General features: G+C 39.4%; 1 protein-coding gene and 1 long non-coding RNA gene across 7 annotated transcripts in view; one reads left to right on the top strand and one right to left on the bottom strand.

Moving 5' to 3' along the window:
* LOC111248637 (CUB and sushi domain-containing protein 1-like) overlaps positions 1 to 13,364 on the bottom strand; it is a 98,900-nt gene that overhangs the window by 36,780 nt on the left and 48,756 nt on the right. The gene's annotated exons all lie outside the window — the stretch shown is intronic.
* Positions 23 to 12,607, top strand: LOC147755909 (uncharacterized). 2 transcript variants are annotated; one of them, XR_015327308.1, is made up of 2 exons: positions 23 to 160; positions 1,582 to 12,607. It is a non-coding gene; the product is annotated as an uncharacterized LOC147755909 (long non-coding RNA). The 2 variants fall into 2 exon arrangements; XR_015327309.1 differs by having other exon boundaries at positions 33 to 160; positions 1,587 to 12,607.

Here is a 13,364-nt window from a genome sequence, read left to right as displayed (position 1 = left end):
TTGGGAGAAATGATGACGTGATCGCTGCTTGGCGAGTATCGAACAGCTCCGGGCGGTCAGACTTCTTCTGTGAATGGAGACTAAAGCATCGGGCAAAAACCGTCGGGCCATGGACGACGGCCGTTACACAGTCCAAAAATAAGCATCTAATGAGCAACACGTAAGTTTCTATCGCCTTTATCGAGCGAAACTTTCAGAAATCTATTTTAATACAACTGCTTGTATGTGCTTTTTATATATCATCAGCGTTTTTCATAAATATGGCGTTCTCCCTTCATCATTTTCGAGTAATCTTGTAATATAACAGATAAAATATTTTCGATATTTACCATAATTATTTGTCATAGAAAAATTAGCAAAATATATGAAAGTACGATGACTGAGGATATTGTCATTGTTTACACAACAGAAACCGTAGATATGTACTCTGGAAAATAAAGTCCCTTAGAATACATACGCCGTATGAATCTCACAGGCAAAACATAAGACTGACAAAGTAAACAGTAGGTGCTTTCGTTACAGTACTCATAGAAACAAAAATGTCTAAATTATCTCAAATGGTCTATAGAGTTTTGCACGGGAGACGGAAATTTAGAAACAATTCGAAGTCTAATCATAATTATCCTTAAGAAGGATTTTAAAAAGCCATATCAGAAAAAATCAGCACAGCCTGTTATACAATTGCTTTTTTAAATATAATATTCAGTAAAAAAAAAGCGTAACTATTAAGCACTATTTATGCCACTGACAATGATAATTATATCAATACTCAGGGTCTTGATGTGTAAGGTGAAGAAATTTATAATCTCAGGCAAACACATCCTGTTGCCTTTTTGCATAATGCATAATTATTACAAACAACAAGTTTCGAAATTTTTTTTTGCGTGTTTCGGTTCAACTTGTATTGAAGATATTTTTTTAAAGATGGCAATAAGCGTAGATCTTTAGACCGCATAATTATAATAAATAAGTAATTGGGGCTTAGGGGCAACAGCACACTTGTGTTAAAAAGACGATACACTGAGATGGCTACGAAGTTTCGCCGTTAGTAAGAAGAAAGTTTCCGGTTGGATTTAGCTAAACATATAAAAGATTTTAGCAGCCCTCATCATCTGAATAAGTTCATTACATCAAACTGAATGAAGGGGTACACCTTATAGCCGAAATATCGCACTATTTAAAGCCTCCCAAAAAGTCTGAACTTATGCGAGAATGTCCACTTATTTAGAATAAGATAAATAAACACAGCCACCATGTCTAAATAAGAATGATTTTCATCGCCGTCGCTCAAAATGACCGTGCGACTGTAGGACCCATAATCAAAGTATCTATTTGTGCTTCTCGATGACGTTACTCGAATGGCTTTGATCTTTGAAAAAGAAAAATTCATCGTCCATTTCACGTTACCATTATTCGTGCTACCCTTGGTAAATTATGCCAACAATAAGCATAGCCCCTTTAACGTTGGTAGAGTACCAACCACATGCGTAATCATAACTACTTCGCATCTATGGGATCCAATCAGAATGATAAAAGTACTAGCAGTATGTTAACATGTATTTTTTTTTTTTTCTTTGTCAGAAAAGACTCAGTTGAAAAGAAAAGTCAAGTTTTCTTCCCCGAGGCGACAGTCATGGCGTCTAACACAACCCACATCCCCCGTAGCCGTTGCGTTGCCCCTGTAACATCTAAACACCGCCACAGGATATACATGAGGATTGGCACTTGTACAATATTACGTAGCCGTGAGGGTTTCAGTAGCATAGTATTTACTAGCAGTACTATACAGAAAGGTGATATTTTTATGTGATTAAAGGCGACACAATACTGTCAACGAAAGGGAAAAAAATAGACAATTTAACTGCTGGACAGGCTGACTCTTATTTCAAAAAACAATGTAAAAAAATCTGCACCGTCTACCGTTCTACTGCATCATGCTTGTGAAGTCATGGAGGGCTCGCTATTCAGTTTTTTTCACAAAGGGATAATGATCTATGTGTTGTGGTATACGCAGATCCGTAAAGCAGCTAAGAGCAGTAGTCTCTGATTTTGTAGCAAAAGTCAGGCTCCAATTTAATCCAAATCGTTTTCTTTGCCGTGTTAAGGTTTACCGTAAATTCCCAGCGTTATGAGTTCTATATGAGTTGCGTCCTGAGCTAGACGTCTAATACTACGCTCCTGGTAAACAGAGAGTCTTGCATTGAAATAATCGTTCGAAGGGATAACTTTTTGCTGAAAAAAAGCCTGATTTCTGAATACAATTAAGACAAAATTGAATAGTCTTCATTTGAGTAGCTGTAATAGAAGTTTGAATCACTTATTTGGCGGAACATGTCACACATGCTGCTCGCGTATTCTGAGAACAAAGGGATAATCTGTAGTTAATAGATTCTAATTGTTATGTTTTTGTCTGCAATAAAAATCAGTGAGCGACAGTTGGATAACAATAAGAGGAATAGCGTGCACAAGCCAGCGAAAACCTTCCTAATAGAAAAGCTTCGAAGCGTCACATAAATACGATCAATCACCTCAATCTAAAATAACTAACGTAATATAGCAGTAATACACGATCGTAGTAGATCACGTCATATAAAAGCGTAGCTCGTTGCTGTTCTTGGAACACGAAATACAATTTTATTGTTCTATAAAGCGCCGGCCGCGTTTCGTTCGTTGTTTGCTTTTAAAAACACAATACGGCCGTGCCGCAATACGATGAGCGTCGACTTCAGTTCTTGTCGATGGCGGTAATATGTTATTTGAGTTTTTGTCCCGCCTCCTTTTCAAGAGCTATTGTAATTTTTGACAAGTATTATTTCAATATCATTTACAGTTGCCTCCTAGCAGCATATATTTACCACTACCGTCAGACATGTAGCGGACAATAAGATTACTTTCGCCTTGCGTATTTCGCCAACCAATCCACCTTCTACACGTTCATCATACACGATTATGCCTACAAACGAACAGCGGGAGATATTTTGAAATTTTCAATTATAATTTCTACGTCGCGAATGTCGTGTCCGATATCGACGCAGTCCTCTTACCTTCTGAAGGATACTGCTCATCCTGCTGGACCTGGTCTAGGCTCAGTTTGTTAAAAAAACGACTTGAATTAATTGCATCCTTATAGCGAACGACGATTGAGTGAGTTCTCTAGTTCGTAAGAACGAAGTGTCGATAAGGACACATTATGTTGTGTAAGAGCGACCCTTACGACTGGAAGCCAATAACTCTAACGTTTTTTTGTTTAACGTGATAGGCTTCAAATTGTTTCGAACGCCTGTGATGCAAACAAAGAGATCGTTTAACAATGGTTATCTTAATTAAGTTTATTAATAAACGACAAGTACGGCTTTCTTTGCTGGGCATTGTTCCTTAATGTTTTGTTGGTGCTTCCTGAACCCTCCCGTCCGTAATTCCTTCCTCGGTCATTTTCCTCGATCTTGCTTTATAAAGGAGGCGTTAAAGTGGCGAAAAGTAACGGTTAGCTATTACTAAATGACCCCATCAAAATGTGTTGTTTGTAAGAACCGCCAACAAAATATTGTACCCGCTTTCGCTAGTTTCGATTTGTTGTGGTTCAGGCATCGCGTGCCGTCCATCTCACAATTATACGACAAAAGTCAGATCGTCCGAACATTTCGATGTCAACAAAACCGTCGATTTATTAGAAAGGCCGCAAGGGCAAGCGATTGCTGCGTTTAAAGTTCTGGAGAGGATCGCAAACTTCTTTAATCGAAAATCACCAGCCACTCGCGTAACGACCTCGTAAAGTCGCAACGAGTCCGTTTATACAGCACCGCTACGGGCATGGCCAGACCTTCTGTCGAAGAAAACCATCTACATTCTGGTTTTTTCTACTAGCAGATTTCGCTATAATATGGTCTTTGCCACCTGTTGACTCTTTACACAGGCTGGTAACTGGAACGGGCACGCCAGATCGGCACTTTTAGACAGAAACACGTCGTTTATATTCTTTCCACTCTTCGTTCTAGTAGGCTGTCCGCATGTTGAACGACGCAGTGTAAATCATGACACTAATGGCATACGAATGGTGAAAGTTAGAACCACTCAAACCGGAAATCGCTTCTATAAAAATTCTGCAAAGTGTTGACATTTGTCTGTATTATTGATCGTGTGCGTTGAGCCAAGAGATACTGCAAAGGGCTAACCTAAATATTTAGGAAGTTCTAAAGGAGTATAAAGAACACACGGTTTCGATAACTCAGAGATATCGACTTTGTTTGTTGTTCAGCGGAGAAGGAAAGCATCATTTTTTCGATGTTCTTTATTTTACAAATTTTCACTTCCGTTTATGTGTACCCGAAAAATAGGGAAGATTAAAAACGAACGACGTTGATGCCGATCAAAAACTTTGCGTGAGATCCGGTTCGAGGGAAGCCCTATCAAGGAAGTTACTTGAAAAGGAAGGCAAACAGGTGAAAATGTGTTACTCAGTTCTTCGATACAAGGGTTACGTACGTGATCCCTCAACAGAAAGGGATTTTCGTGAAGCGTTTACAGGATGTAATAAAATAGCTCGAAGCTTGCGTTTCTTATTTAGGCCATCGAGCTGTTGCTGTTTTTCACGTGCAAAGAAAAGCAAACATGTCTCAGAATATAAACAAAAACGACGCACTTGACAAGTACATAAAAAAATAGGAGAAATACATTCAGGTAAATATTCCCTTTATTTTGCTGTGGAGACGAAGTTCAGTCATATATCAACAATTTCAATTCAACCATAAGATAACATTTGTTTGTTATCTTAAAAAAAAAATACCTGAACCATCACCGTGTATGCAAGTTTAACAATTCGTCTATTATGATCTTGACATATCATAAATTCAATCATAACATATTAATTTCTTTATATGCGATCTTCATACAAGTTTAGCGTCCCATACTTAATGGAACTGATGAGATAGGCTTGTTGGCGACTAACAAAACTGTCCTTAAACGTGAGTTGTAAACTAACAGCGGGGGGTTTAGCCTTAATGATTTGACGGTACAAAAGAAGTTATATAATTAAAATTTTTTTTGCCAATTGTATCCACCTAGTCGCCCGGAAACGTAATGGCCGGGCGACCAAACCGGATAAACTACGTGATCAAGTCTACCTATTCTAGGTGCAGTAACACGTTTTAAGTTAGATATTCATATAAGATACGGTAAGAAAAGACATTTTTTGCCGTGCAACAAAAAACATTCTAGAAATTATTTACGGATTTGTCAGACGTATAGCAACGAAATGGGACAAATATAAACCTCTGCCTAAAAACAAATAAATTATTTTGATCTTTGCGTCACAAAATCGCTTATAACCTTCGTTTGCTTCGATCAAAAGAGCAAGACGTGTGGTGCACGCAGATTAGATGTTACAACAGTCTGATACGATTTCGAACTCTCCGCTGAGATTGAGTACTTCTATGCATTAGGCGTTCTGCAATTCTGTCTAAGTAAAGCAACAAGCGTGAATTAGGTTTTGTGTACGACTTAACGTTGTGAATATTGCAGAATGGCCGACCAAAACAAACTAGACACTGAGTAAAGTTCAAGTAGGGATATGGTTCAAGTGTCTCAAAGACAGAGGAGACCCCATCGAAAACAATCTTCATCCTGGAAGGTGTGTTACAGCGATGACAGACGAGAACGTGATAAGGGTGAAACAACTAGTGCTTGCCAACTATAAAATAATCAAAAAAAGTATTACCAGAACAGAGAAATCTCGATTGGGTAGTGTTAGGTCATTCTGATCGATCTTCTAGGCGTCAGAAAGTTTGCAGCAAAATTTGCGCTGAAACAAATTAATGTTTAAAAAAGAAAAACTGTGCCAGGAAAATTTCTTGGGACCCCTAGAAGAGTCAAACTTACTTAAACACGTAATAAGGGGTTACCAGACGTGGTTTACAGCTACGACGGAAATACCTGCGCAATATTTCGAGTATCGGTCCAAAAACGAATCCCAACCGATGAAAAACACACGATCAATTCAAGATGCTCCTCACGACAGTCGAGAAATTGCTCATCGTAAGATCGCGCCGTCCGGCTACACGGTCATCAACAGGTACCATTAAAAAAATTGCGTGAGTTTGTCTAAACCCGGAGTTTTCCATTACAACTATGTACCAGGATACACTTGAGAACTTGTACAGTAGTTTTTGCAAGAATCCTCAAAAATCTCTCTATCCGTCGAATATAGCCTTTTGCGACCTTTCTATTCCCGGAACTGAAGGCCGAGCGCTATCTCGACGAGAACTGAAAATAACGGTAGCATACATGTGTTAAATTGGCGGGGTTTCCTTTGAAAGGGATAATTTGAATTGAGACAATAGAATAAATACATATTTGCTAAAGTAAAGTTACTGCGGGTAATTGTTTTCTTTCCAATTCCTTTTGTGGCACCATTCTAATGGTGTTCAGGATAGGCGTTTGGACTACACAGCTCATTCTTACGGGTCATACACACTTTAATAGAACGCGACTAAAGGTACGGATTGAACGCAACCATTTATATTGATGAATAAGTTTATTGAGAGTTTAAGTTCTCATGGTCTATTCTTCAACGAATATTAGAAGGCCCATTTTCGCTCCTATTTTGAAAAACACAATTTTTAAGATCCATTGCTCTTCTTATACGTGGATTACGTTTGTTTTATCCTGCCAAGAGGAGATCGAAAGAGTACTCTATCCTAGTAAAGGCAAGAACCTGTATGTTTCGATTTTTACGTCCGGTATCGACGGTAAGAACCTACCTCGTTTTTGACGCTTGCTCTTGCGGTGTCAAAGGTACGCGAGAAGACAGAATCGATTGAAAAGCGCAATGACAAGCAGAATGCTTGTCCGTGTGTTTATCCTTGCATTTCTACGGAAACTATAAGCGAAGTAAAGCTCGAGTGAATAGGTGTTTCAAGCGCTTCGAAGGCGGTCAAGGCGTTTATCAAAAACTGGAGGAGCTGTGATAGTAGTGATCACGGCCGAGATTGTGGAAAAAAATGAAATGATGTGTAATAATAACCCGCTAAAATGGCTGGCATAACCTATTGTTTTTGCAATTTGCTTTCTGAAAAATAAAACATAGAAATAATTTTCCGTGAAGTATATTGCTGCAGGACGTAGTTGGCGCCGTATTTCCCTGACCCTTTGTCGCTACGTGTTGCTCCAGAAACTTCCTATGGCCACTTGCAACTAACTTAACATCTCTAGCTATTTAAGTTATCCTATTTTCGGTCAGCTTAAAGTTGAGATATGACACTACATATTTTGTTAATAGGGCGCAATCCTCTTAATGAGACGTTAAATGTCGGACAATGTCCTTTTCTAATATGGCAGAGTCAACAAAATTTACACTGTGTAACCTGTAATGAGAGATGTTATCGTATCCGAATCCATCAAGCGGCTCAATTCCTTTGCCCAGCCTCACTAACGCCAGGTATTTAAGATTCCGCCCTTATTTGTTGTTATTACTGTTGCTGTTATTGTTTCTAACCCTCGTCTTTCTGGTAATCTGAGGACTCTACAGATACAAACATGGCTTTTAGCAACAGAGACACAACGCCTACGATTTATTCTCTTCCGGGGCATACATGCATATGCATAATAGGAAACAATAGCTGCATTATGGGTCATAACTTTGGTCAAATACATTTGTACAAATGACTGAACCTACATATCTACTATATATACATGCGTAGTAAGTGCGCACTAGACGATGTTTTATGTCAAAAGGGTTGAAGAATTGTCGTTTTTTGGTTGGTTCCTTTGCTCAAAAGTTAACCGCTTGCCGACGTGATACAGCCATCAATCGAATCATTCGCGTTATTATCCTATATAGATAGATCTTCCCTGAGCTGCTTCGGCTCCGTCGACTTTTTTGCCGAATTTTTTGCTTCACCTTTCACTCCACACAGATACTGAGCTCTGAAAAGCAGACAGCGGCTATTGTTGCAGCGGCCGTTATCTACAGTCGGTGTTCTGCGCTCTCGGCCGCACTTCTGCCACAGACTTCATCGCTTCGGCAGCCCCGCTCCCCCACCCCTCTCTTCCCTCTTAAGACCACAGCTGCGTCGAAACGTACGGCTGTGCATGGCTACGCTGAGGGATTGCAGTGGCGATCATTTCTTTTGGCGAATACCCCTCGTTAGGTTCTATATAGCGCAACGACCCACTGAGATAACAAGCCAACTTGACAACAATTCGATGATACACCATAACCGTCATTTTTTGCGCAGCCGAACGTATTTGCCGGTTGACGTCTGTCGGGCAGCGGTCTTTTCTGTGTGGATCTGGCCGACGAGGTTCGCATAAGAAATATAAAGCAGCTAGGTGTAGCTACACCATTGGCGCGGGAAAATTACCTCTGATTGATGTACGTACAAATTATTTCAATGGATGCAAAAAATTCTATACAATTCAGGCTACTTCTTTAAACTTCGATTTGGATTACGGGGTTACTATACGTGACAGAATCAAAAGATTAAGTAAAGATTCATAGATAAGATACAAAATAAGTGTAGATCGATTACCTTTGCATGTGAGCATACGAAAATCGCTGGATAAAACTACACATCTGGTTTCCAAACACTTCAATTTTGCTAATTTTCGGACCAAATACTTTCGGTTAGTTGACGTAAGTCATTGTATTGCTTGTTATGGTTTAGCTAGTACCTCATTTGTGACCGGAAGAAATAGAGATCACCGCGAATCTATTTGTGGCAAACCCCCCCCCCCCCCCTTTTTGTGAGTCCGCAATCGGCGATATCCGGTGCTATCGTCTAATCCTATTTTGTTTTCAGACTATCTATCTGCACCCTTCTGATATCAATAAGCGCGCAGTTTACTTTCTAAAAGTCCGAAGCCATGTGAGAATGATGCACACGACTGAAATTTTCGCATAAAATATCTCATACTTCTTGGAAAAAAACGTGACATTGAAATGGTGTAGCGTACAGGTAGGTTCCTACAAAGAGATCGTTGAAAAAACGTTAGACTAGACATCCTATGCGGTCGAAATTTAACATGCAGCTCATTTACATGACATGCACCCGCACTGACTTTATGTTCATTTTTCGTTCCTTGCGTCATTGAACGAAAAGCATTTTTCCAGCATAGGGTTATATACCATGTTTCTACATTTAGGCGTCTAGTAACAAACTGGTGACGCAATTGAACTTGTATCCTTTCAGAAGAGTCTTGTTTTCAAAATGTCCTCGCAGCCTACGCCATAACCTCTAATGTATCATAGCTTTGAGATCAATTCAGACACCCCAGCTACAGCGTAATGTCGTATCGTTTTTGTAATTATGTAGCAATGAGTCATGCTCTTGTTAAGGTACAATGTTTAAGTTAACGTTTCGGTTGGAGCCGCTCCAACAGCTACGACGAGCCACGTCGCCATAATGGATATAAAGTGATATTTGCGTCTCGTAACTTTGTCCAACCAAAGTCTTTACACATATAGTATATTCCGATCATATAATTACTTACTTAGACAATATAAAATCTTTTGCCAAACATCTATACCCAATTGCATAATAAACACCAACTACGATGCTTGCTGGATACATCTGCGTTAGGCCCCTATCAATTTTCTGTAGCTAATTGGCTTAAGGAGGCAAAAACCACTTAAAAGTCATACGTTTATTCGCATCCACAACTATTTTCTGCATGCAATTATCAGCTAGGTTTCATGCTAAGGAGATTCTACTGCTACACAAGCCACGATTCCGGAACACGAATATTTCCCCAAGTCGTTTCATTGGTGAAATAATAGTACATATTAGGTTAATTTTTTTCTTACTTAAAATTGATGCTAATTTTTTACTACTGGTAATAGGTAAATAGTGTACAAGAGAACGAAACATGTCGAAATATCATTTATCAGCAGTTGTATTTGTGAGGAGTCGAGTGGACTCGGAAGACGACGTTCACTCTGAGATTGCGGAATACACATAGTTTACTTCAATGAAATCTATAGCAATTAGCAGTTGTCCTGCTTCTGCATTGAACTAGTATTATTAGACATGTTTTCAAAGCGGAGTCAGAATGACAAACCAATAGCTGAACAGAATCCGACCCTATAATATTTGCCCCTGTAATGCACTATAGGCCTCCACAAAGTATCTCACACATTTTCAGCACTGGGTTAAATGTGGGTGTACAACAGCTCCAACATCAGGTTTGAATCTTGTCAACTTGACTTTCATTTGTTATAAGTTATCGTATGACTCATCGTGTCATCGTATACAACAACAACACACTCAAATAGTAGTTACCTTAGGTAGCGGATGGGTCTAGATATTCGGGTGATTTCTTCGTCGTCATCAAATACACTCCTAACCAAAAGCTGGCAGGACGGTTAAGGAAACTTTTAGAATATATGACTACACTGATAGCACGTCAAATACGATAGTTGATATGGCTAAAGGTGGACGGCCATGATCGACCGTTATGCTGTTCTACCTTCAAAACTCAACCAAGCTGAATGAAGTATGCGGTTGCTGTTGAACATATATTTGAAGGTAACGGTCGGTATTGACTATTTTGCCGTCAGCCTGGTATATTTCAAGTTGGCATCTGATCGGCCAGGTACGTCCAACAAGAGGTTAGCTTTTCGTTTTTAGATGCGGACCGAATAATAGCGTTGGGGTAATATTAAACATTGCAGAAACATATGAAAGCATTGTCTTTAACCTCTATTTTTCTTTTTGTATTTTGTTTACAGCTACCTGATATCCGTTGCATACAATCAAATTTCAGTTTAATAGGTCAGAAGAAAAGCCACCGATTGAGCCTGTCAGAGATTCGTGTAACTGATAGTGTTTTGGTAACAACAGATAATGAACAGAGCTAATGTCCCTATAGCTCAATTGTATCACGTAAACGTACGACATTAATTTATGAAAAGCCGTTTTTGCGAAAAGATGTTTGTACTTCGTTTATATGGTGACATTATCCTCACTACGTTTCCAGTCGCTATTCCTTCCTCGAGCATCTGTACACGGCGTTAATAATGTTTTTACACGTTTATCGACTGTCTTATGGTTGTTGCTGCTTCTCTATATGTTCTTATAGCTATATTGTTTGTTACTATTTTCTTTGTCCTATCGTTACCTCCCTGTTGACAAACATGTCAAATTCTGAGCTATCCGCATCTTCTTAAACAATTACCTAGGTTGCGATGGTAGTATATGTTTATAGAAGCGAGATGATTTGTGATTATTAGAATCGCATTATGAGTGAGTGTTTATGTATATCTGTACGTATGTGGGCTTGACCCGCCGCCCACTGCCTAGATACACACAAGCTAGCTAAGTGATCAGTCTGATGTCGTAATAGTCAGGTCGCTTTTACTGTCTTATCCCGGACGTAAATACATCATTAGGTAAACGTTGGACGGACATAAGTAAGACATACGAATGTCAGGAGGCGAAACGGCAATTACGGTAATCAATTAAACGCGTAAAACGACAATCGACGTAAAAGGTCCCATAGATTGAGTGAGTTAGCTTTCATAGGCAGGTTAAAAAATCAACGTCTTTCGAATTTTCCTTTTCGTTTTTTCTTGGCACTTTTCACATAAAGTATTTGAAACGATAAACTATTTTCAGCGCATCCTCAACTCTTTTTCACGTAACCACGGTGCCAGTTCGAAAAGCTTTATTTCAAATCACCCCCCTCAACTGTTCATCGTCAAGTAAGATATAGACGTGCTATATTTTCTCACTGCGCAAAGCCTGTCTTTAACTACATTCGATTGATTTCATTCATTATCAGTTTTACAGATTCTCCCGCCGCTGCCGCTTCCAGGTTCAGGTGTCCTTTGCCTTCTTTTCATCGAAGTCGATCATTCGCATACAAAACGCTTATAAAACGATACCAATAGCCAGTAGCCGGACGGATTAGACGGAAGAGTCTTTGAAACGCGGGAACGAGAACAGAAACGAGTTACGCGGTTTCGGCCGGTTATTTGTGCGGCCGTTATGATGATCACGACAACAGCTATAACGATACGTCACCATCAGATAACACTGTCTGTTGCCGTGCCGTACTTTAAGACGTTTAAACAACTACAAAAACTAACTATGCGTCTCTAAAATTGTCCATCTTACAGTCGCTTATCTGCCCAGCGATAAATGTGGCATCTAACTGCAACGCTATGCAACGCGCGCTAATGGTCACGTCCCCAAAAACAAACACAGACTCATCGTGCCGACCCATCGAAGGTTTACGCCCTCCTTCAGAGGTTGCGCAATGCTGAAATAATACTTTAGTAGTTCTAACTTATTGTTAAGAAAGGTGAGTTAATAGTTTTACTTGAAAACCTGCGGGTTTAGTGGATCGAAGCTGTCTCCATCCCCAGCGGTCCCTGTATAATCTGCCCTTCACTTACGGGAAGACAATCTGATGGCGTTCACTCGTGTGAGCTTCAGTCTTAAAAAAAAACGTGCGTAATACCTGGCCACGTCAATACCTTGTGCGTCACGGTTAATAGTGCCACATGCGTGTCTAGTTTGTTAACAACTCAGTGGAAATAGTAGCACTTGTGAGAAAAGGAACTTATTGATCAGAAATAAATACGTCGGAGAAAGTGATAACACTTGTTTTATTGCTTGTTATTGTTTGTAGTATTCAATATCGCTATAGAAGATAAACAGTGAGATGCTGGAATTAACGTACAGAACTTTTGAGTGGAGTGCTTTTTATAAAGCCTTTCCTATGCCGCTAGCAATCATTCACAACAAAACAAAAACACATATCATAGATGGCCGAAGTATTTTTTTTAAATAGTCAAATAAAGGAAAACAGGCATTTTGGATGCTCCGATGCCTCGAAGTGACTAAATACAACTAGTTTTAGATCATGTCTGAATAGAAAAGCCTCAGCGTGCCTACTCTAGGCCAAAGCTGACATGTGGCATAAGTTTAAACCAATATATAAAGCTACCGCAGAAGCGTATTATGTATTTTTTGGGCAGATCTTTGACTCAGGTTGGTATTACTAGCCGACCTACAGGATTATAGAGGCTCCCACTTCAGTTGCACGGGACGAAAACCTGCTGACTCTGCTGAACAGGAAGAAGTAAATTGATTAAACCCGACATACACCAAATGCCTGGTGCAGCTTAATATAAAAAGTAAAAAAATAAAAGTAAGTTAAATAAAAAAAAAAAAGTAAGTTAAACTAAATCCTGCTGAGAAGACGGGGCCAAATGCTTTCTGTGAGAAACATTGCACGAAAAACGATTATTTATTCTAATTCGTGGGAGGGGATGACAGGTGACAATTCTGAGAGGTCTTTGCTCTGCCCCAAATTCTTTTATTTTTTAAAAAAGGCCCAGCATTCTAGGAAAAAATGCATTTTGT

Source organism: Varroa destructor, unplaced genomic scaffold (genome assembly GCF_002443255.2).
Source record: "Varroa destructor unplaced genomic scaffold, Vdes_3.0 BEIS01000004.1, whole genome shotgun sequence".
NCBI classification, from domain to species: domain Eukaryota; kingdom Metazoa; phylum Arthropoda; class Arachnida; order Mesostigmata; family Varroidae; genus Varroa; species Varroa destructor.
Note: the sequence above shows the minus strand (reverse complement) of the source record. Positions and strands in the feature narration are given on the sequence as shown.